Source organism: Cetorhinus maximus, chromosome 12 (genome assembly GCF_964194155.1).
Source record: "Cetorhinus maximus chromosome 12, sCetMax3.hap1.1, whole genome shotgun sequence".
NCBI lineage: Eukaryota > Metazoa > Chordata > Chondrichthyes > Lamniformes > Cetorhinidae > Cetorhinus > Cetorhinus maximus.
This window is the reverse complement of record NC_135890.1, coordinates 103486638-103511915: the sequence shown is the minus strand read 5'-3', so window position 1 is coordinate 103511915 and position 25278 is coordinate 103486638. Positions and strand designations below refer to the sequence as shown.

At 45.7% G+C, this 25278-nt stretch overlaps 2 long non-coding RNA genes across 3 annotated transcripts in view; one reads left to right on the top strand and one right to left on the bottom strand.

Annotated features, from left to right (window-relative positions):
- LOC144687136 (uncharacterized) overlaps positions 1-25278 on the bottom strand; it is an 86692-nt gene that overhangs the window by 18985 nt on the left and 42429 nt on the right. The window contains exon 2 of the long non-coding RNA XR_013578078.1: positions 11190-11261. This is a non-coding gene — a long non-coding RNA (uncharacterized LOC144687136). The remainder of the gene's footprint in view (positions 1-11189; positions 11262-25278) is intronic.
- Positions 4752-25278, top strand: part of LOC144687135 (uncharacterized) — a 29151-nt gene continuing 8624 nt past the window's right edge. The window contains exons 1-4 of one of the 2 annotated variants that reach the window (XR_013578077.1): positions 4752-5199; positions 9054-9231; positions 18665-18787; positions 22427-22913. This is a non-coding gene — a long non-coding RNA (uncharacterized LOC144687135). Of the gene's footprint in view, positions 5200-9053; positions 9232-18664; positions 18788-22426; positions 23154-25278 lie in introns of those variants that run through there. The other variant, XR_013578076.1, reaches the window with a different exon arrangement.

The following is a 25278-nucleotide window of genomic DNA, read 5'->3' as shown; positions in this document are numbered from 1 at the left end:
CGTGGCCATCAGGGCGCCAGCGGGTCAGCCGGGTGCCTTCGTCAACAGGAAGGGATTTCACTCCATGAACGTCCAGATAGTGTGTGACCACAAGATGCAGATTCTGCAAGTCTGTGCAAGGTACCCAGGCAGCTCCCATGATGCTTACATCCTGAGACACTCCCAGGTGCCGATTCTGTTCACTGCTCCAGCTCGACTGGATGGTGGCTGCTGGGTGACGAGGGCTGTCCGTTGAAAAGGTGGCTTATGACGCCTCTCCACCACCCAAGAGCAGAGACAGAGAAGTGTTACAACACGAGTCATGCCACCACAAGAGAGGACCATAGGTCTGGACCATTCAGGGTGAGCACTACAATACCCCCCAGAGTGGGTGTCACTGATAGTGGTTACATGTTGCGCTCTCCACAATCTGGCACTGAAAAGGGGGGACCCACTGGAGGAAGAGGATGTTAAGGCAGCTCCACAGGTCACAGAGGATGAATCCAGTGGTGAGTCAGAAGGGGAGCATGGTGAGGAGCATGGGGTGAGGATGTGGAGGGCAGACCTCTGGATCCTTCAGGAAGACAGAGACACCAGGGACACCTTGATCCATCGCTCCTTCAGCTCGGCTGCCAAAGATCTGCTTCCACCTCGTGCCAGGGCTGCTGCCTCCATCCTGAATGTCTGAAATGACCCTTTCCTTTGAACCCAAAGTCCACCCAGTGCCTGTGCAATAAAGTTTGGAGCCAGTCACGTCCAGCATGAGATACTGGCGGCCCCGCACCTACAAAACAAGCAAAGCATCCTCAGGCCATTAAAACAAAAACAAAATTTATATCATGTTGGCGCTCACATCAAATGAACATAACAATATATAGAATTAATGGTCACACCAGTAAACATATTAACAAAACATTACAGAGCAGAAGATCACCCGTGAACAGTCCCTCTTGTGCTCACGGTGCCTTAAGCTTACGTTTGTGGTGCTGCGTCTTGTTGCCCTCTCCCTCCCGCCCTCGCTGGCAGCGGCATTGGAGACAGCTGCTGACTCTGCTGTTCCATTGGCCTTGATGACCTTGGCGGTCGTCCTCTGGCCTGTGGAGCCTGTGCTGGCCCCGCCTGGGAGGGAGCGGCCAGTTCCAGGGCTGGCATCACCCCAGTCATCGCAGCCTCATCAGATGCCACGGTCACTGGCAGAGGGGTGGAGGAGCTGCTGCCGTCATCCGGAGTTCCCTGAGAGGAGCAAGCAGACAACAAGTAGCTCATGTGCCAACATGAGGTCGCTCTGGACCTCCCTGCTCGCCATTGATGGACGGACACCTAGCTGGGATACTGAGTACCTCATCCATTTCCCCCACTGGCACTGACCTCCTGAGGCCATTGCCTGTGTGAGGGCTTGCAGGTCCGAGCACAACCCCAGGAACCCTTGATTCTGACCCTGGAGTTGCCTCTCCAGGAGAGTCGCCGCTCTCTCAATGGAGGAGGCAGTGCGCTCAGCCATGAGGGTCAACACAGTGCTCGTGCTCCGCATGGACTCTTCACAACAGAGACCATGGCATGCAAACCCTCATGGATCTCCGTCGGATCTTCCCACACATATCACTGGACATCCAGCATCTGCCACCTAATGGACGACTCCAGAGGCTCATCATCTGCCTTTGAATCAGCATTGTCCTGGTCTCCAGCAGTCCTCTGACTGCTGGCACCCAGGGCACTCTCTGCCTCCGCTTGCTCCTCAAGTGAGTGTGAAGTGCCCTCACTGCTGTGCACCGACGTTCTAGTCAATGGTCTAATGCTCATCGAGGTGCTGGTACCTGCACTGGTTTGTGATACAGGTAAATCTAAAGCCCCCTGGGCCTCTAGCTCAAGGGTGGCCCTTTGGGGTCCAGTGTTTTTGGGCGAGCTGGAGATTCTAGGGGAGAACAACGACATGTCATTAGCTTAAGCCATCACACTGTCACTGTGCATGCCAGGCACCCTGGTGAGACAATGGAGATCTGTAACATGGTGCCATCATCTTTCAATGATCAATAGGAACTTCAGGTTTGAGGCTCACATTAATGATGAGACTACACAAGAATGTTTGGACAATCTGACACTCTCAACTCTGTGCACTGCACTCTTACCTTCATCAGAGACCCCTGCCTCTCCACAACTGGCCGACGAGGTGGGTGGTGGCTCTCCAGCTCTAAGGCATCCACCTTGTTTCTCATCAGAATGAGGAGGTTTGGGGGGCCTCTGCCTGTCTTAAATCTTTCGTAGGTGTTAGGGATTCTCTTCTCCTGAAATGACAGAGAAGCACTGATTTGATCGCTCTCTACGTGCAGCGCCATTGCAGCCTGGCCAAACCCACCCCCTCTGGGACACCGAGCCGTGGTCCTCGACCCGCAAGGCACTCAGGCCAAGCAGCTAGGGCTCACCGCCTTGGTCGGGTTTGGTGGGGGGGTGGGGGCAGGGGGGGCCACATCCGCTTCCACTCCTGCTCCCGCCAACTTGGCATGTACACCAAGTGTGAAATTCAGGCCTATGATTCTCATGGGTCATTGTTTTGAGTAGGTGAGGCAGCAGTTAATGATTAGAAAGCTGGAGCAATGATTTTATTTATTGGAGCCTCTCACTTTCTATTAAGAGTTTGCTGCTTTCCTTGACAGCTCTTCTGATCCATTTATATATACATATATATATATTATATATATATATATATTTTACAGCATAACTGTGAGTAGATTTCTATTTCCCAATGTGTCTGATGTCCTATGTGCCTCCACCCCCACTCACCCTCTTGGTGGATTGGAAAAGCCTCCTTGACGAAGTGCTGAAAGTTTGACTTGATCGAGAGAACAGTGAGACAACTGTTGGGTTTGTTATTGCATCTGGATTGCTTTCACAATGAAAACAGTTCTATTTTAATCTCCTTGCAAATGCCAATGACTTTAAGTGAGAGTCAGTCTGAGCAGAATTGATATCAGTTGGGTTGAAGCTGCGCATGGAATTTTAACTTGTCTGCGTTGTGCCTCTGTTGTGAAAGCTTTTCTAGAGGGCTAAGCGCATTCTCTTTGTGGACGTCAGATGGTGGGGCTGTGGGGTTGGGGGAGGGGGTGTTGTGAAGGGGGTGTGGGGGAAGGGGTGTGGGGGTGATGTGCGGGTGGTGGTGGGGGGGGTTTGAGGAGGGGGTGTGGGGGTGATGAGGTGGGGATTTGGGGTTGGGGATAGGGGTGTGGGAGATAGGGGTATGGGGTGTGGGATGTGAGGGATAGGGGTGTTGGATGTGTTGGATGTGGGGGATAGGGATGTGGGAGATAGGGGTGTAGGGTGTGGGGGGGGATAGGGGTGTGGGGGATAGGGATGTGTGGTGTGGGGGTTAGGGATGTGGGGTATGGGGAGTAGAGGTGTGGAGGGTGTGGGGGATTTAGGTGGTGTGGGGTGCGGTGGGTGTGGGATGTGGGGGATAGGGGTGTGGGATGTGGGGGGCTGGGGTGTGGGGTATAGGGGTGTGTGGTGTGGGATGTGCGGAATAGGGGTGTGGGGATAGGGGTGTGGGGGATAGGGGTGTGGGGTGTTGGGGATAGGGGTGTGGGCTGTGAGGATAGGGGTGTGGGGGATAGGAGTGTGAGGGATAGGGGTGTTGGTGGTGGGAGATAGGGTTGTAGATGTGGGGTGTGGGGGATAGGGGTGCGGGGGAGGTGTGGGGGGAGGGGTGAGGGATGTGATAGATTGGGGTGCGGGGTGTCGGGAATAGGGGTATGGGGGATAGGGGTGTGAGGGATAGGGGTGTGGGGTGCGGGGGATAGGGATGTGAGGGATAGGGGTGTGAGGTGTGGGGGATAGGGATGTGGGGGATAGGGGTGTGAGGGATAGGAGTGTGGGGTGTGGGGGATAGGGGTGTGGGGGATAGGGGTGTGAGGGATAGGGGTGTGGGGTGCGGGGGATAGGGATGTGAGGGATAGGGGTGTGAGGTGTGGGGGATAGGGGTGTGGGGGATAGGGGTGTGAGGGATAGGGGTGTGGGGTGTGGGGGATAGGGATGTGAGGGATAGGGGTGTGGAGTGTGGGGGATAGGGGTGTGGGGGATAGGGGTGTGAGGGATAGGGGTGTGGGTGGTGGGGTGCGGGGGATGGGGTGTGGGGGATAGCGGTGTGGGGGGAGGGGTGAGGGATGTAATAGATTGGGTTGCGGGGTGTGGGGGATAGGGGTGTGGGGTGTAGGACGTGGGAGATAGGGTTGTGAGATGTGGGGTGTGGGGGATAGGGGTGGGGAGGAGGGAGTGTGGAGTCGGGGGGAGGAGTTGGGGGGGTTGGGGGTTGTAGAGGGTGTCTGGGGGAGGGAGTTTGGGGAGGGGGAGGGGATGTGGGGTGATGGGGTAGAGGGTGATGGAGTTGGGGATAGGGGTTGGGAGAAAGGGTTTGGGGGAGGGTGGATGTGTGGGTGATGGGGTGTGGGTATGATGGGGTGTGGGTGTGATGGAGTGGAGGGTGGGGGTTGGGGGAGAGGGTTTGGGTGTGGGGAGGGGATGTGCGGGTAATGGGGTGTAGGGGGTGGGTGTTGGGGAGGGTGTGCGTGGGTGATGAGGTGGTGGGGTGGGAATTTGGGGTTGGGGATAGGGGTGTGGGGGAGGGTAGGGGGTGTGGGGGTGATTGGGTGTGGGGGTGATTGGGTGTGGGAGTGATGGGGTGGGGGAGGGTGATGAGGTGGTAGGGTGGGGCAGGGGATGGCGGCATGGGGATGATGTGGTGGGGGGTTGGGGGAGGGGATGTAGGGGTGATAAGGTGGTAGGGTGTGGATTATAAAAGTTAACATTTATTTGTGGGAATGTCTCAGTTGGTGTACGAAAAACTTGCCATGGAGAACTCAGATTTTGGTTTTGCACCAATACAATGAGTGCCAGGTCACGACAACATTTTTTTTGAGGCTCCCGGTTTGTGCTAGAGGAAGGAAGTCAGGAAAAGTGGCCCTACTGACCTTTCCTGAGGTATGGTTCCCAAAACAGTGGCAGCACCTGCCCAATTGGCCTTCCTTCATATGAACCTAGACTGTGAGTGTCAGTATACCAATTGACTGAGGAGGAATCTCACAAATCAATCCAATTCACATGACGCCTGTAAACAAGCAGAGTTCACTCAATGATCAATGGCTGATTTTTTTCCCTCTCTTTACCTCCGGGATTCTGAGGCCAATTGGAGCTGACCTGGTTGAACTCAGTAAGGAACAGTGATTGAACCTGGTGTGTATTGCTTAAGTATCATAGCAACTGTACATTTACAATGAACCACTTCTGGGCTCTCACAGTAGTTATGTGTACAATAGACCGGGTCTCTAATTGGCATTTAACACCTGAATTCACAAACCAGATTTGGAGCGTTATTATTTTCTGGTTTTAGTGGACAATTTTGGTCCTAATTATCGTAAATGGGTAATAGGAGGTACAGTGGGTCGTATTGGGACAAAGAGGGCAATGTATGCTTAGAGGCACAGGGCTAGCCTAGAATACTTAATGAGTACATTGAATTGGTATTAGAAGAAGCTGACAAAATATCAGTAGAAGCAAAGATGATAGATGGATGGGGAAAAAATTGAGACGTAGGGAGTACTGAAAAGGTTGATTGCGCTTAGAGTGGATACGTCGCCTGGTCCAGATGGCTTGCATCCCTGGTTGCAAAAGGAAGTGGAGGCGGCATTAGCAGAAGTGTTTGTTTCAATCTTTCAACCCTCCTTAGATATAGGACAGGTGCTAGAGGATAGGAGAGTGGCAAATGTGGCACGTTATTCAAGAAAGGGTGCAAGAACATTCTCAGTAACTACAGGCCAGGTAGTTTAACATCAGTGGTGGTAAGGTTTTAGAAACAATCATCAGGGGAATAAATCAATAGGCACTTGGAGTGGTTTGAGTTAATTAAGGAGAGCCTGCATTGATCTGTAAAAGGCAGATCGTGCTTCACTAATCGAGAAGGTTGATGAAGGAAATGCAATGGAGGTTGTTGATATGGATTTTAAGAAAGCATTTGCCAAAGTACCAGATAAGATCCTGGTGAACAAAATTGAAGCTTATGGAATAGGAGGGCCAATGTCAGCAAATGGTTATTTTTAAGACTGGAGGATGGTAGACAGTGGTCTCCCCCAAGGGTCAGCGCTAGGATCACTGCTTTTTTGAATGTCAAAATTTGCTGGTGATAGCAAACTTGGAGGAGTGGTAAATGGTGAGAATGACACAAATGGACTGCAACAGAACATAAGCGAACAGACAAGTGACAGGTGGAATTTAATAGAGAAGTGTGAGGTGATACATTTTGGAAGAAGGGTTAAGGAGAGGCTATATCGACACGGTTCTAAAGATGTAGGGGAACAAAGGGACCTGGCAGTTCATGTGCATAAATCTTTGAAGGTGGCAGAACATATTGAGTGGTTAGCAAAGCTTATGGGATCATGGACTTCATAAATAGTGGCATTGAGTACAAAAAGCAGAGAAGTTATGCTGAAACGTTATAAAGCTCTAGTTCGGCTACATCTAGAATATTGCATCCAGTTTTGGTCACCATACTTTAGGGAGGATGCGACATCATCGCGCGTCATTTTACACTCGCTTGGGTCAGGCACGGGCCCGCCCAAAGAGCAAAACATTCTGCCCAAAGGTAGACCCCTCCAACGGCAGTCATGAGAGGTTCAGACTCCAATCAGAAACTGAGTTCCTCACCTCTCTACTGCAACAATTCCTGATATCTACACACACACACACACATACAGATTGTTGAAGACCAGCAGCGGGCATGCTCAGAATCTCTACCCTGCTCATTTCAGCCACAGGCTGAATTTTACAGATATTAAAAATCAATTTCATACAACAACTGCTTGCACCCTGTTACTTTACAAACTTCTATGCAGTATATTTAGCCAAAAAGATTGAATTATCCTGTTTCTAAGTGATTAGCTACACTCCCTGAAAAGTGAATGTTCTGTTATTTCTGATGTGCAGAATTACATGTCTTTAACTGACTGAGAGATGATGCCAATGATAGAGCTCATTCAATTCAGTGACCAAACTGCTATCAGACCAAAGAGTGCGTCACCGTCTTGGGTTGTCCTTGCTTATTGCTTCTAACCCTGGAACACCAGCAAAAGCTAATTGTCAATTTTAAAAATTGACCCCTCATCCCACCCCACACCCCCCCACCTCACCACTGCCACAACCATATTATGGCTCATCACAAGCTGTAGGTATATCCGACATCCAGGCAGGAGGAAGTTATATTAGTCTAAAACTATGAAAGTCTGAGGGGGGAAATAACGAAGTTAAATGCACAAAATTTCCAATTGTCTGTGTGACCAAATAGTTGAGGACTGATCATCCGATTTCCACATGAATGGTCACTGGTGTGAGGTACCAGAGGACAGCATATGCTGTGTGGTTTTGAGTTTTGTCCAGTTATATGTTGGAAAACCTCAATGGTTGTATCGACTATTGAACTTGTACAATGCAAACGTTATTTAAAAATTATGAAAATAATTTAATTTTTGTTTTTTGTGGGTGTTGGGGGTGGTGTCAGCCTCAATCCCCTCATCTGACCCTGCCAGTTAGATATTCCTGGTGAGACCAGGTAATCATGTGCCAGGTGGTGGAATGGAGCAGGGCAGACACAGATCGACAGCGCCCTGTGGCATTTTATTTGGAGCCAGGTGAAGCATTCCTGCTAAGTTTGAGAGGCTTAACGACCACTGGTTAAGTCACTCAAGACCCGAAACAAGTGAGCAAAGCAAGCAGGATATACGTTTCACCCACCTGCTGACCAATTTCAATTGGGGTCCATCAACTGGCATCCAGATTACTGATTTGCATTAGCAAGATGCTGGATACCTGTTTCAGGTGAGTACCCTGCACTCCGAGAAGTCGTCAGCTTCCAATTTTGCAGCTAGCGTACTTTTTGTCCTCTGCAGGAGAACTTGTGTGTGGTCTCAAGGACCAAATTTCGCCCACCCACCGCTAATTTACCACCACCAAAACCATTGGCACAACAATGCTGAATGTTTCCCCGGTTGAGTTCGAGCTTTTTCAGAGCCCCTGCTTTTTCTTCTGCTGTGAATTGAGAATTTAACTTTAAATTTGTGAGGAACATTTGCTCTTTGGCTTTCATTTCACCCATTCACCAATCATAGGAAAACAGGCTGTCTGAAGCAGTGCTATGGCTCCCCCATTGTGCCAAATGTGTATTTGCATATCTTTGCAGATCCACCTTTTCTGCAACATGAGAAAGCTGCCAGTTTGGTTTGCTTACACTTTATGCTGGAGTTTGAACCAATGCCAATAGCTGTGCCCATTGTAGAGGTGATGCAGTTAGAAAGCTATGTTATTTCTAACTCATGCGATACCAGGACAAAGGGCCAAGTTTAAATATTGTCAGAGCAAGCTCATGTTGGCATCTGAATGGTGTTATATGTAGACTTAGCCATGTTTGCTGCGGTCACTGGGTCCATAGTTGAGAAAAAGTTTCATTCTTAATCATTGCCATTCCAGTCCTTGAGTACTACATGTCTGCTAACATTCTACTTGAGGACCGCTTACATCTCGGAAAATCAGTTTGTCTACGGAAAGACCCCCCTTTTTTTCATTTTGTCATGGAATATAGGCTTTGCTGGCAAGGCCAGAAAGTATTGTCCATTCCTAATTGCTTTAGAGAAGGTAGTGGTGAGCTGCCTTTTTGAACTGCTGCAGTCCATGTGATACACAGTACAAGGAACTCCTGGTTTAGGGAGGGAGTTCCAGGATTTTGACCCAGCGACAGTGAAGGACAGGGGATATATTTCCAAGTCAGCATGATGTGTGACTTGCAGAGGAACTTGCAAATGTGATCTTCCCACGCATCTGCTGCCCTCGTCATTTAAGGCAGTAGGGGTGGCGGGTTTAGAAATTTCTGTCAAGGGAGTCTTGGCGAGTTGCTCCAATACATCTTGAGGCTTGCTATGCCATTGAGTGTCAAGGGGAAAATGTTAGATTCTCTTTTATTGGACATTGTCATTGCCTGGCACTTTTGTGGGATGACTGTTACTTGTCATTTGTCAGACCAAGACTGAATGTTGTCCATGCAGGTACAGACTTCTTCAGTATCTGAGGAGTCGCGAATGGTGCTGAACATTGTGCAATCATCAGCGAACATCCCCACTTCTGACCTTATGATGGAGGGAAGGTCATTGATAAAGTTGCTGAAGATGGTTGGGCCCACAACACTATACTGAGGAACTCCTACAGCAATGTCCTGGGATTAAGGTGATTGACCTCCAATAACCACAACCATCTTTCTTTGTGCTAAGTATGACTCCAACCACTGAAGATTTTTTCCCCTTATTCCCACTGATTGCAGTTTTGCTAGGGCTCCTTGATGCCACATTTGGTCAAATGTTGCCTTGACGTCAAGGGCAGTCACTCTCACCTCCCCACTTAAATTTACCCTTTTGTCCATGTTCAGAACAAGGCTGAAATGAGGTCAGGAGCTGAGTGGCCCTGGTGGAACTCAAATTGAGTGTCAGTGAGCAGGTTATTGCTGAGTGAGCGCCGGTTGATAGCACTGTCGCCGACACCTTCCGTCCTTTTACTGATGATCAACATAACTATACTGAAGTCTTATAGTGATTTTCAATAGTGGTCCAGATGTGAACTTACATAGCTCCACTCCGATCCAAAGCAAACACTCACAGTCAGGCTGAAAGATGATCAGTCAAGACATCACCCAATGTACACCAAAGTGTACACTTCAACAGAGACTAACATTCTTGGTAATACAAGAAAATTAGCAGTAATTTCCAGCGGGGTGATTATCAAAGTGTGACTGCACTTTGTACCGTACTTAAGCAATTACAGTGCCATCAAACATTGAATTGCGACATCCCTATAATTAAATTTGCAGCTCTTCCCATTGGCATCTTATCTTACCTTCCTGCTGTATCTGTGCATTCCTTGTGTAGAGGCTGATTGATGTCTATTGGAGGCAATAAACCCATCACAAAGCCCTGAGCAGAATGGCCAAGAAGCATGAAAGTCTCTTTCCTCTGATGGCTATTACAGCAAGAGTGTTGATGCACAAGGGGGTGTAGTGATCTGGGATGTACCAATCTGGGGGTAATATTACAAGGACAAGTTGCATAAAATTGTCTTGTACTCCTTGGAGTTTACAACAGGAGTAACCTGATTGAGGTGTTTAAAATTTTAAAAGGCATTTATTTGGGTAGATACAGAGAAACTATTTCCTCTGATGGGGAAATCAAGAACAAAAAAGGGCACATAATCTTATGATTAGATCTAGACCAATCAGGAGCAAAATCAGGAAATCACTTTGTCTTCACACAAAGTGCGGTAGAAATGTAGAACTCTCTACCCAAAAGGCTGTGGATGCTGTGACAATAAGAGATTCAAGACTGAGATTGATAGATTTTTGTTAAGTAAAGGCGGGTAAATGGAATTAAGGTGCTAATCAGCCATGGTCTAACCAAAGAATGGAGCAGGAATGAGGGGATGAATGGCTGATTCCTGTTTGTAATGTTCCTATATATGCAACTAGTAAGGACATTGGGTGAGGCAGGCAGAGGGTAAGTGAATGTTGGTTAAGCGTTTGTAGGAAACTTCCACATTCCTTACTAAGATAATTAGAAAAATTGCAAATGCAGCAATCTGAAATGTAAACAGAGAATCCTGCAAGCCCGTTAGCATATGAAAGTCAGGTTAGCATTTCAGTCGGGACCTTTCAACAGAGTAGGCACATTCAGGCTGAAAAAGTCCCATTACAGGACTGGACAGAGCCAAGAAAGGAGGGGACTAAAATGGATAGAGATCAAAAGGATGATTTGCTGTGTGAAGTGGGTGAACACCTCCACTAAAATAGCAGTTACAGGAGTTTAATACAAACATGCTAAACATTCTCAGGAAATTAAAGGTGAAATACTGTGGATGCTGGAAATCTGAAATAAAAACAGAATATGCTGGTTAAAATGCTTTAGCTCTGAAGAAGGGTCATATGGACTTGAGGCGTTGGCTCTGTTTCTCTCTCCATGGATGCTGCCAGATCTGTTGAGTTTCACCAGCATTTTATGTTTTTATTTTCAGGAAATTGTTCATCTGCAATGTGAATAGAGATGCTGACTCGTTCGTACGATTTCATTCCATAGGAATTCAAACATCCTACTTTTATGTATCAAAATATTAGTATTTTTGAACCTTTGACCTTTACTTACAGCAATTTCACTGATTTCTCTTGGTCAATGCCATTTTCAGGATCCTCAAATCACTATTCAGTTCCTCGGAATCTATTGGACAGCAAAATGAATCTTTTTGACTGAGTACATCTACCAACCTTTGAAATACTGTATCTGCTCTTTCTAACCTCTTCTTACCTTGGAGTCTGGGATAGCTGTAGTAATCTCTGACGAGGGGGAAAGAGTTAAACTGAAAGCTAACCCAGTGCTGTGATTTTATTAACTAACGTTGTTGCTAAAATCTCATGCACTCCTTATGTACTTGTGGGTATCCAAGCCTGAGGTTGAAGCAAGCCTGGGTAGATGTGAACTGCCAACAGTTATCCACTTGGGCTGATCGGAATTGCCAATAGCTGCCAGCCTTCTCTGATGTGCACTGTGAATCTCACCAGCCTTTACTGGCAGGCACTGCCAACTGTGACCAGCTCTTATTGATGGCTACTCTGGCCTAGACCAACAAGCTCTGCAAACAACTGCTAGCTTGGACTGATATGCAATGAGTGTCTGCCAGCCGAGCCTGATTTGCACTGCCAATGGCCGCCAGACTGGATTGAACAGGACTGAGAACAGCTACTGGTCTTGACTTTGGGAATGACTGCCAATGTGAAAGAATGGCCAATGCCAACAACATGCCACCTGCACAGGACATTGTCGGCAGCTACTTACTTTTACTTTTGGCATTCACTGTGAGCCCCTGGCAGCCTTCACTGATAGGCACTGAATGACTGCCAGCCTGGAAATGAATGCCAGTTTGGACTTAAAGGGCTGCCAACAGCCACCACCCTTTATTGATGGGCAATGATTTCATGCCAGCCCAAACTGATGTGCGCTGCAAATAATTGCTGGCTGTGGGCTGAAAGCACTGGCAAAGGATTAGCATTGTGAACAACTACCTGCATTCAAAGATGGGCATAAGGAGTATCTGGCAGATTGGACTGGTTGGCACTGCCAGCACCTGCAGTCTAAACTTATGGGCACCTTGAACTGCTGATAGTCTGAGCTATTGGGCACTGTGAATGGCTGTCAGTCTAGACAGTTGGTCACTGGCAACTACAGCTTCAGACTGGCAGCTGTGTACAATGTCTGTTTGCCATTATCAAAAGGAATTAAAACCCAGTTTCGATCATTCGTTATAAAATGAGACTGTCGGAAGGCCGGTAAATCAACTGATCACGTGAGGCGAAGAAACAACATGCTGACCTGCACTGTCATTTCTTTAAATGGGGGCTGGGGGAACACCTTGCTGACTTTGCTGTATACACTGCCAGGTTTATTTTAATATATGTTTCACAATGTAAGTACACTTTGTAGATAGAGAGAACCATAAATATGATGCACTTTTGTATTTTTGAATACAGCTCAAAAGGACCTGCTTATGTTTTATCATAAAGGGGACACGCATCACAAGCCCTGAACAAATGCTTCTTTGTGGAATTTTTGCCTCCTTTCTTTACGGCCACTGTTTCTCAGGTTTTCTTTTATTCCCTGGACGGAATTCAATGTGCCCTCTGCTTGTTGCAATATCAAATTTTCTAAGCATGAAGGATAAACGATGTTAGCACGCAAGACTTGGAGCAGAATCTTCCTCTTTGTAACAATGGGGACAGAGACTTCTGCTCACCCCATGCCTGCTTCCTGACCCCTGCCAGTTTCCAGGGCTCCGGCTCCTTATCATAACAGAGTCAGGCACCCTGAGATTGCAGTAGCAGGTTGCCACACTACACCTTGGCTAGCAATACTAATTGAACAACCAAAATTTTAAAGAAACAAATGTTCCCTTTGAATTTGCTGCTTTAGCTGAGTCAATCACTCTGCAAATGGCAAAGCAGCTATCCCAAATGTAACAGCCCCTGCCCTCATGGTCAATTTCGACGATTAAGAAAGCACCAATGTTCTGAGTGGTCAGAGCTGTGAAGGAGAAAGTGACAGCAATAATGCATATGGTGTATTTTCTTTTCATTTTTGTTTTATTTTGAGATTACCTCCTGACATCCCGTCTTTGGGTGGGCATATTATATGCCCGACGGAAAATCTCTGAAGTGGCCTTAGAGATGGAGAGATAATGGGATGAGACCCTGCACAATTTTCCTCCTCTGCTCTGCAATGGTGGAACCAAAGAGGCAATTCAGCCCCTTAGTTCCTAAGATACCAGACCCATTTTAAGAGAAAATGGAAGTTGGGTTGTGAGTGGATGGATTTGATGACCCAGTCAGTGAAATAGAGCCTCTTGTGCTCTGGGCCCAGACCAATGACATGAAAACCTCCCCTGTTTTCTGGCTGCAGTAATGTATTATGAATTGAGTTTTGTAAACCCAATCCAATGTGTAGTGACCATAGATCCAAAGCACAGAACTATCCATAATTCACCATTAATTAGCATGAATTAGCTCTAGATTGGGAAATTGGCACATTGCTCATGTGGGTCTTTTGAGATTGGAGCACAATTGAAGGCACTTTGTGAGCTATATGTGTCAACTGTGGTTCAATTGGCAGTATTTGCACTTCTGAGTCATAGGGCAGAATTTTATGCCAGTGGGATTTTACAGTCCTGCCGAAGTCAATGGATTTTTGAATGGCTCACCGCACTATACGGCCCCATCCCCACCGCGCTGGGGCTGTAAAATTCTGCCCATAAGGTTGTGGGTTCAAGCCTCACTCCCAAACTTTAGCACATAAAGGCTGACATGGCAGTGCAGCACTGAGGGAGTGCTACACTGCCTGAAATGCTACATTTCAGAAGAGATGTTAAAAAAAGCCTCATGTGTCCACTCAGTTGGATATAAAAGATCACACTGCACTATTTGAAGATGAGCAGAGGAGCTTCTTCTGCTCTCTTGTGCCAATCAGATGATTTGATCTTTTATTTCACTGCTTGTTGTGGGAGTTTGCTGTGTGCAAATTAGTTGCCACAGTTCCACTTCAAAAGTACTGCATTGGTTGTAAAGCACTTTGGGACATCCTGATATTATACGTGCAAGGCTTTCTTTCTGTTTTGCTCTGTATATGATTATCCAGTACTTCATTGAGGAGTGATTGATGCAGCAGCATAGCAGGGGTTTACTTTGCAATTAATCATGTGCGATCAGTGAAATATTGTGCTTGAAATTTTGACATTTTTTATTGTTTTGACATTTATTTTGTAACATTTTCTGAGTCATTGGGTGTGATAAAGAAACAGAAAAACAAGAGCAACAGTAAAAGGGTTAACTTAAAGAAGGCAAATCCTGGAAGGACTATATCATTATCGCAGTCAGAGGAGTTCTGTATAAAAGTTCTCAACTTTAGGCAACGACAGAGGGCTCTTTGGTAACACAAAGTGCGATCCTCATTTTTGTACGGGATTATAATTTGTATTAACTTTCCTTGGAACCATGTATTTTGTGCCTTTGTTGATGCAAGGTGCAATGAAGCAATTGTAACACAGATTATTTAATTTCTGTAACGTTTGATTTGATGAAAAGCCTTATTTTCTAATAGACCACTTATTCAATAACGGTAGTGTTGTCCGGGCTCCTATTAATAACACTTGTGTGGTGAATGAAAGGTGTTTCAATCACACCTGTCTATCATAACTGAGAGAGAGGGAGAAAGATGGAGAACACATTGGTGTGCTGGAAATAAAAGGAAAAATACCTTTCTTTTCCATAGGCCCCCCACCACCCTCACTGCACCCAACTGCTAACACTGACCCTGAGTGGAAAGGATTTCATTCTCACATAAAAAAAAAACACCCCATATAAAAAGGTACAAATAAAGTTTTGAGATTTGCCACAAGTTGTATCTTTCAGCCCAGTCATACTGTTGAGGCAGAGTCACTGTCTGGGAAGTCTGTGGCCTTTCTTGAGGCTTCTGCCCATCACGACCCTGGTAGGCCTCAGCAGAACCAGTATTGAGGGTTGGCAAGGCCTTTAAAAGGACCCAAACCTATACTAGAGTAAGATGGAGGGGACCCATTATTTTACTCTGAGGAGGTGTAAAGACAATGCCCAGGATTTTCCGGCCCTGCTCGCCACTGGGATCTTCTGGTCCCGCCGAAAGTCATTGGACTTATGGCTGGCGCATTGCATCTCCCATGGCGGGTCCCGGCATGGGGGGGTGGGGGGGGGGGGGGGGTGCGGGCAGGAAAATCCGGGTCTCTGTTGGGTGTTGACATTTTTTCTGATTGTTTTCTTCAGCCTAATGTCTGTCGCCATCAGATAGATTGACTGTGACCTGCTTTGCTTTGCCACTAAATTATGTTGCCAGGCACCACACGCCTGGCCTGCTTATGCAAATTACCCCATCCGCAGGATATGGAGCAGGGTATCTGAAATTGGGCGGGGTTGGATAAAGGTTCTTCTTCGCCACACTTGTGTCAGTAGTTTTGCAGCTCTTAGTAGGTAACTGATGTAATTATAAGGTAGGTGGCCTGAAGTAATGAGCACAGAGTGCTTTGGGCACAGCAATAAAATATGGCTGAATAACGTCACAATAATTAAATGGAGCAAAAGGAAATGATATACGACACCCAGTGGTGCCACTGCTGGGAAGATTGAGTTAATGTGTAGCGTTCATGATTTATCTATAGGATTACATGCAAGCAGTTTAATAATCAATTAATGATTTGTAAACAGTAAAGAATAAATCTGTATCAAGTGATAGCTTTTTAAATTCGACACTAGTATAAAAAAAACGATGGAGTAAAGGAGTCAGTCATGGCTCAATCGTAGCGGTCTTGACACTGAGTCAGGAGATTGTGGGTGAAGTCCCACTCCAGAGATTTGAACACAAAATCTAGGTTGACACTCCCATGCAATGCTGAGGGAGCGCTGCATTGTCGGGAGGTGGCCCCTTTCAGATGAGACATTAAACCAAGTCTGCTTTCTCAGGTGATGTAAAAGATCCTGTGGAACTATTTATTTCAAAGAAAAGCAGGAACGTTCTCCCTAGAATCTTGGCCAATATTTAGCTTTCACCCAACACCGAAAAACAGCATTGATGTTTGCAGGATCTTGCTTTGTGCAAATTGGATGCTGCGTTTCCTACATTAACAGTCGTGACTGCCCTTCAAAAGTAGTGCCTCATTGGCTGCAAAGCACTGCGGGATGTCCTGGGGTCATGAGAGGCACTATGTAAATGGAAGTCTTTCTGTTCCTGGACATTGAGCCGCTTAAACTAGAAAGTTGGAGGCTCAGCTCTTTGGTGGCTCACCTGATCTCACCTGGAGCAGCAGACCAGCCGTAACAATTGGCCTCAGTGCCCTAGGCTTTGGGGGGAGGCAGAAACAGCTACCAGGGAACCCTGCTCCTACAAGAATCCAATGGACCCTCCTAACAAGAGCATGCGTATGTGAATTTCTAGTGAGACTTGGCTGTGATGACAACAGCACCACCCCCACCCTTACTGTAGCCAAAGCTCCTTCTGTTCACTCAATCTTTAAGTTTACAGTTGAAAATTAGCCTATTAGGAAGGTACCAGAGAGCAACCAGTGCCCATGGAACCTTATCCTAGTAACAGGCTAGTACCCCCAGGTCAGGGAATTGAAGGGGGGAAAGTTTAACTTGCTGTTTCAGGGGAGGTTTCAACCAGTGGGGGTGCATTTCAGTCTTGCACTGTACAGGAATGTTTCAGCGTGAGATGAGATCGGCGTCTGGAACTGAAAATCAGAGCCAGCACGTTCACTACAGCAGATTCCCAAATGGAATGAAGGTGATGTAATTGATAGCCCTGGTTCCCGCACTCCCCATCAAAGAGCTGTTTACTGGCTGCCATGATGTTTTTATTTCATGTTTCGAAACAGATTTCCCTGATTTCTCTGCAATTGGATGTGGTGCTGTTCGCGTTAACCCTTCGATCGAAGCCTCAGCTATCTTCAGAGCAACTGGAACAGATTTTTCCATTTTATCTTCGTTGCTGGCTGCTGCGTTTTTATTACTGAATGACTTGTAACCCAATCCTCTCAGCCTTGACAGCCCTGTGGGGCTGGGGGGGGGGCGGGGGGGTTGGGGTGCTGGGGTGGGGGCAGGGGGACGTGGCAGTGGGGCAGGTGGTTGGTGGTGGAGAGGTCAAAGAGGCAGGGGGTAGTGAGGGAAGATGGGGGGGGGAGGTGGGGGGAGGGTGAAATTTGCCCTTTGTGATTTTGAACACCAAGAAACAGGCAGAACGGACATTCTTGGAGTGTCACAGCCATTTGTGTTCAGCTGGAAGTGATTCAGTTTACCCCTATGGGGGAAAAGTGATTTGAAAGGTGCTGAGGGCATCAATAAGGGCAGGAAGTTCTTTCTAAGAATGGAAAAGAAAGGCAGAACTCGGAGCCAAGAGCTTTCAAATGAGAAAAAACGGAAAGAAACTGGTTGCCCACATTAGCCTGGCGTTTGCAGAATTGGGGGTGGGTGTTGGTGCAACGTCAGGGAGCTATCCCTTTGACCTTTTTAAGCCTTTCTTACTCCAGGCATTTCAACTCCAGTCTTTTAGATTAGTCTCCTAGGTAAGTCTTAGCCCCTTACGATTCGGAGAGTATCCCAGTGGTACTGATATCCAAGTAAGTTTTCTGTGGCCAACCAAATGGATCATGGTGGTCTTTCCTGATCACCCGCATTCCTATTTACCTATGATCAGAAAATTTGTCTCCTAGTTATCATGTTTACAGCACTCCCACCTTCTAAAACTCAGCAGAAGGTCAGGATGTTTCACATAGGTCCAATTATCAAGTAAATTTATTGAACGAAAAATGAACAAGTGAATCTGAGACAGCAATTTAATTCAAGTATTTATTCATGGCAGATATTTGGAGCAATTCACCAAATGAAAGCTCGTTGAAGTTGCAATCTATGCGCTAAGCTATTCTCTCATGTAGGATTTTTCACTGCCGAATCCTTGATTCCCTGCTGCAACTCCAGCTGACGATCTCAAGGTACTTACTGCTAAGGAAGGCCATTTGTCCCATTTATCCAAACAGTATGACTCCATACTTCCCACTTCGCTGCCTCTAATTGTCTTTTGTATCCACCGTCCAGTTCACAAGTCCATCACTTTGTGCATGAAATAGCCATAAAATCACCATTTACTAATTTCAAGCTGTCATCTCATCTTACTCCCACTTTTAATTTAAAGTAGTATTTCAGATTAATCTTTTATGTACCATTTATTAATTTATACACTTCTATAAGATTACCGATAAGACGCATATTTCCTAGACTGAAAAATTTGAAAGTCTTTCCTCACCATTCAGACCCCCTAACAGCTTTTCTCAGCACTACCTCCAGCTCTCAAATGCCTCTGTTTCTTGCTGACCCCAATTCGGTGCATAAAAGAGGGTTAATTTTACAGAGGGGTGCTCCTCTGGCCCCACAAGCAAAGCTTGGGTCTTCACTGCTGCAGAACACTCCACCTCCTAACACCTTCACTTTCCTGATTGCAAGAACCCAGTGAGATGCCATTCAAACCCAATCCTAACACTTATCTTCTGTTGGCAGGCTACCTCAGAGCAGGATTCGTCCATCGGGAATTGTTGGCAGGCTACCTCCGAGCAGGATTCGTCCATCGGGAATTATGTGTGGACTGACTTTTATAATCGACTGTGCCTCATTTTGCCATGAGTAAGTGGGAAATGAACATGCCAGTGTGTTTTCTTGCAGATTAATATCCAAAACCATTGGGAAGTCAGTGGAGTTAGAGGGGCTTCTACCATTTTAATTGCCCCCATATCCCCAGCCAGGTTTCATCCAGGCATCGGGGGAGTTAAAATTGGGGCCATTGTGTCAATTAATGTTTTCCTGATGCTTATTTATTTGTTTTAATTCACTTACTTTAATCAAGAAATGAAAGTTTTCTGGCAAGTTTGAGACAATTAGACTTGACGTTTAAAAGTGGAACAAATCAAGTTGGCCACCTCTTTTAATCCTGAGAGTTGATTTATCATAGAGTTCTGCTGCATTTAATTAAATAGGGAAACAATGGAGCGGAGATTAGTTAGCTTCACTTTTTGTTGTCTTAAAAATGTTTGGTCGCTAGGGCAAAGCCAATAGACATTTGGCTCCAGTTGTGATCTGTTTGCCATAATTAGAGCCTGAAAACATGCCCTTCAGTCACTCTCGCTCAAAGTCTGCTGTACACTTGATGCAGCAAGCAAAACAAAGTAAAACATAGAAAAACAGCCCCTGCGTCCAAGCTGTGGTGTTTGACTGGAAAATATGAGTGGAAGCAGAGTTTGGATCTTCAGCTCAGGTAACTGGGGCTAGCTTCCAGAGGCTTTGGCCTGGCGATTGCCTACACATGCAAATAATCGCGCGCACACAGACACACACACACACACACACACAGACACACACACATTCTTGAACGCAAAAACACAAAACACACACAACAAGAAAACACAAGGAAAAGAAACACACTGTTCTGTATTCAGAACCGGGACGCTAGGTAATAGGTCAGACTTGTGAGTCAACAAACAGACCTGACAGCTCAGCTTAAAAATTGGCTTCTAACTTCTTAAGGGAACAGCGAGCCAAGTGAAATTTAAAGGGGCATTGTCTTCATGGAAAGAACTTGTAACTTTTCTTTTGTAAAGAATGATCATTCTGAAAACACTGGCAATCCGTGACAATCAAAATGCTTGAAATACACTAAGGTAAAAGCAAAAAACTGCGGATGCTGGAAATCTCAAAACAAAAACAAAAATACCTGGAAAAACTCAGCAGGTCTGACAGCATCTGCGGAGAGGAACACAGTTAACGTTTCGAGTCCGAATGACTCTTCATCAGAACTTAGGAAAAATAGAAAAGAGGTAAAATATAAACTGATTTAAGGGGGGTTGGGACAGGTAAAGATGGATAGAGGGCCAGTGATAGGTGAAGATTGCCAAAAGATGTCATAGACAAGAAGACAAAGAGGTGTTTACAGTGGTGATATTAGCTAAGATATGTGCTAATGGTGACATTAAGGGACAGTGAGGAAGTGAGCAAGGGCCCAAACACTCCTTTCAAGTGAAGCAGCATTTCACTTGCACTTCCCTCAATTTAGTCTACTGCATTCGCTGCTCCCAATGCGGTTTCCTATACATTGGAGAGACCAAACGCAGACTGGGTGACCGTTTTGCGGAACACCTTCAGTCTGTCTGCAAGCATGACCCAGACCTCCCTGTCGCTTGCCATTTCAACACTCCACCCTGCTCTCATGTCCACATGTCTGTCCTTGGCCTGCTGCAATGTTCCAGTGAAGCTCAACACAAACTGGAGGAACAGCACCTCATCTTCCGACTAGGCACTTTACAGCCTTCCAGACTGAATATTGAGTTCAACAACTTCAGATCATGAACTCTGTCCTCCATCCCCACTCCATTTCCGATCCCCCCTTTTTTCAATAATTTATATATATTTTTCTTTTCCCACCTATTTCCATTATTTTTAAATGTATTTCCTTCCATTGTTTTATCTCTACCTTTTAGCCTATTTCGATCCCTTCCCCCCACCCCACCCCCACTAGGGCTATCTGTATCTTGCCCGTCCTGCTTTCTACCCTTAATGTCACCATTAGCACATATCTTAGCTAATATCACCACCGTCAACACCTCTTTGTCCTTTTGTCTATGACATCTTTTGGCTATCTCCACCTATCACTGGCCCTCTATCCAGCTCTACCTGTCCCACCCCACCTTAAACCAGCTTATATTTCACCTCTTTTCTATTCTTCCTTAGTTCTGATGAAGAGTCATTTGGACTCGAAACGTAAACTGTGCTCCTCTCCACAGATGCTGCCAGACCTGCTGAGTTTTTCCAGGTGTTTTTGTTTTTGCTTGAAATACACAGTGGGTCTGGCAACATTTGAATGAGAAAGATAAGTTCATGTTTTGTGTGGAGGTCCTTCATCAGGGTGTTTATTATGGGGGCATGTGGGGACCAGGGTCACAAGGACCTTGCATCATTGTTGCAATGTCGAAGGTCACGCTCTCATGAGAAACATCTACTTGGGTGAGTTGCTTGATTGTTGCAGGCCCTGGTGGAACTGCACTCCATCAAAAAGCTATACCTTCAGGAGAGGAGGGGAGAAAATTTGCAGAGGTGGGGAAAGGAAAACAAAAGCAAAAGCAAGTGGCATTTGTAAATCATAAGTTGAAGCCTGGGTGTATTTTCCTCTCTTCATGTTGTTATCTTAAACCCCATGAAACATGTCGTGTCAGCCTATTTAATCAGTATAACTGATCTTATTTGAAAACTCTTTTTTTACACCCTCTTGTGGGACTCTTAATCTGCTTTAATTATGAATTAAGATGTAATTAGCGTTTAAGTATTTCTATCTTGCATAAACCATTTACAGCCAGTCAGTTTAATCTAACCGTGTTAAAGGGGCAGTGTCATCATTCAACAGCGAAATCTTATGAAATGGAATGGCTGTTTGCAGTGGCTGGCACAATGGCCAGTATGTTAATGGCTAGTGCACCTGTCATTGATTGAAATATTGAAGTAGTGGCAGGGAAGCTGAAAACTCTACTTCCGAAATCTTCCCAGTTGAGACAAGCTGTCTAGTCCATAATGTCAAAGATGGCATTCCATCATGACGTGTATCATAAAAGGGATTTGTCTTGAGCTTGATACTGGGCCAAAATTTCTGGGTAACTTAAAATCTGGTGAGGAAGGCCAGGAGTTAGATTATTGTGCCCCGCAGTCTTCCAATGACAAATTAACACCAAATGTTGCTGGAACATTGATGAGAATACGCCATAGCAAGCACACATGAGTGCAGGCAATGACTTCTTTCTGTAGGGAGACGGAGTCCCCAACATGTGCTTTTTGCTGTCAGGGAACATTGCTATTTAAGAGAATAGTCTCCCGCCATTAATAAACAAAGCTGGTGCTTATTCAAACTGTACCCCATGTAGATATAAATGATAACAGCAAAATCCTAATTTATGTATACACAATTCCAGGGGATTCCTTTTTCTTGTGTGCAGGACGTCAAACCAAAGTTGGTATTTCATTTGGTAGATTTCAATAGAATTTACAATAAAAAATATATGCAGCTATCAGAAAATTCAATCCACAACAAACAATGCAAGAAAAATGACAAATCCAGTGAAATTATCCTGTAGCGATAACTTTACAAGTTTACACATAGGTGCTTACTCTGAAGCTGTAAACAGCATGTTGACATCAAAACCATATTCCAGTGCATTATTAGCACTTTAACAATAAAGTTAGCAAGCACTGGTTCTAAATTAATAAACATTTTTTTTCCTTTAGAATGGTAATAGCCAAGGACCAAGGAACCTGTGGTTTCGAAGACTGTGCAAATATTCAGAAATCAACCATTGCGAAAGCTTATTTGCAAATGCCGATTACTTTATTTACTGTCAACATTATCATTGGGAGAGGTTTATGTTAATCTAGTGGGGCCTCCGGCAGCAGGTGACAATAGGAGAAGGCACCGAGCAGGAAAACTGGTTGGCCCAATGGGGCCCTCCCTGCAGGGAGCAGTGTCTTTGGCAAGCTGAGGGGCAGAGCCCGGTGCCATGAGGTGAGGGAGAAAGCAGCAAGGATGAGGCTAGGACTTGTAAGTTGTAGTGTGGCAGGAGGCTAGGGCAGCTTGAAGCCCCTTAGGATGTCTAAGGAGCCAGGAAGGGATGTTGATGTAATCAGACCGACTGGCAGCACCCCTGAGTCTGAGAAGCCTCATGGAGGGAGAGGGGAGGTTGGCTGCAGCCAGGAGCTGGGCAGCAGAACAAGACTGGTGAGTCACTGTGTTGAGAAGCCGAGGCCCTGAATAGGGCAGAGATTTGGAGCATCGCCGTGAATATTCTCTGTAAATAGTTTGTTCCTTGAAGCTCAACTTTCCCTTGATAGTTGACACAGCTTTGATGCCAGTGGAATAAACAAACCTTGTTTTATAACCTTTGTACAGTCTGTGCTTAAATCGCACTTTACATTCAGAATTATTAAGTTTCTAACGAGTATCTCCCCATTTTGCACAGGCTTAATTTTCCTGTTATTATATCAGACATACTCGGCTTAGCAGCCTCATTCTTTATTGGCTAGGTACAGCGACAATCACATTGATGTTAATTCAGCAAACTTGACTTCACTTTTGATTTTAATGGTGAGTGGACCATTATAATTGGAAGTTCGCCTGTTTCAGTGGGAGAAACAGCAATAGCCCAACAGTCTCAGGAAATTATGGAGGAGTATAAACAATAACTAATGTTATTGGCTAACGTCACCCACTCTGAGTGTGCCCAAGCTTAGCTGTTGCTAAAACTCTCATCCATGTCTTTGTTACTTCTGGACTTGACAATTCGAGTGTGGTCCTGGCTGACCTCCCATTTTCCACCTTACATAACTTTAACTCATCCAAACCTCTACTGCCCATATCCTAACATACCAATTCCCAGTTGCCCATCAGCCCTGTGCTCACTGACTTACAATAGCTCCTAGTCTAGCAATGTCTCGATTTCAAACTTTGCATCCTTGTTTTCAAATCCCTCCATGGTCTCTCCCCTTCTTATGCCTGTAATCTTCTCCAGCCCTCCAACCCTTTGAAATATCTGCACTCCTCCAATTCTGACCTCTTGCATATCTCTCATTTAACACTGCACCATTGGTGGCTGTGCCTTCGGGGCCCCAGGCCCTAAAGTTTGGAATACCCTCCCTTAACCTCGCCACCTCAGTTCCTCTCTTTCCTCCTTTAAGATGCCCTTTTAAAGAACATCTTTGCCAAGCTTTGAACCACTTTGCCAAGCTTTGGACTTCTACCCTGAGATCCCTTTCCATGTCTAGGGAACAAATTCTGTTTGATAACCCTCCCTTGAAGCACATAGGGATGTTTTAGTATGTTAAAGGTGCTATTAAAAATGTCATATGCTCTGAATGGACGACCCCCAAAGATATGCTCTATGGTGAGCTTTGGCTATTTGCACAAGACCAACAAATTGCCCATGTCTGTGATACACGGAGATCCCCTTCCAAGACTACAAGTTGACTGGGATTGGGAAGTCCCAGCAAGTCCTCACTGCCTGACCAGAGTGGCTGGAGACAAACAGTCATGAAGGGCGTGGAAAAAACCAGAGAACAAAAGAAATAAAAAGATGGTGGAAAAGATAACCTGCTTAAAGGAAAAAAATCATCAGTCGAACTCGGGACAATGCTATTCATCTGTGGAAGGGATTGCCACTCATGAATCGGCCTCGACTGCCACAACAGACAATGTTCAATACAGAAGTGACATACACTCTGGGCACAGTCCATTGTCTCCCAAGACGGATTGTTGTTACTTACATTACAATTTCCTGCTTTTTTTGCACACTATATTGAGCCTTGCGCCATTATAATGGAGCAGGAAATTCTGGGTCACTGTCTTTCATCCCTCCCACAATTTTCTTCCCTCTTCCCTTGAAGATGTGGTCCATTGAATCTTACTATGGTACTGTCCCTGAAAGACCAACTGGAACATCACCTAAATAGTAATTCTATATTTATGAGCCCAGGCAGCATCGTAGGATATTTGGGGGAAGAGTTGGGGGACGGGAGGAATGAGTGGCACTATAGCAAAGCATGGCCCTGTCCCCATCTGATGTCTACACACATGCACTTTCTAGCAGAGATCGCTGGATAGCACTTGTTGTAATATGCCTTTAAGGGATTGCAGCATAACATCACTAGAAAGGAACATCACTGTGATCCAGTTTTAGTCTCACTTTTCCTATAGCAGAGCACACAACACACAGCTTTGCTGCTGTGTCTCCATGCTTTCTTTCCACTTATATATGTTCATGTGCCTAGAATTAATAAATAAACCCACAACATGTTTGCACAATCCTTTTTTTTACTTTATACTTTCATGGGATGTGAGCATCACTGGCAAGGCCAGCACTTGTTGCCCATCCCTAATTGCCCTTGAATTGAGTAGCTTGCTACGCCATTTCAGAGGGCAATTAAGAGTCAACCACATTGCTGGTTTAACAGAAGACGAGCTAAAGGATCCTCAAAAGATATGGACTACATTGGAAGGCCGGTTCAGAATCAGGTTAAACTTCTGTATTCATCGACAAGACCTCATGTCATTTCGACAATAGCCTCTAGGATGCATAGACCACTTCATC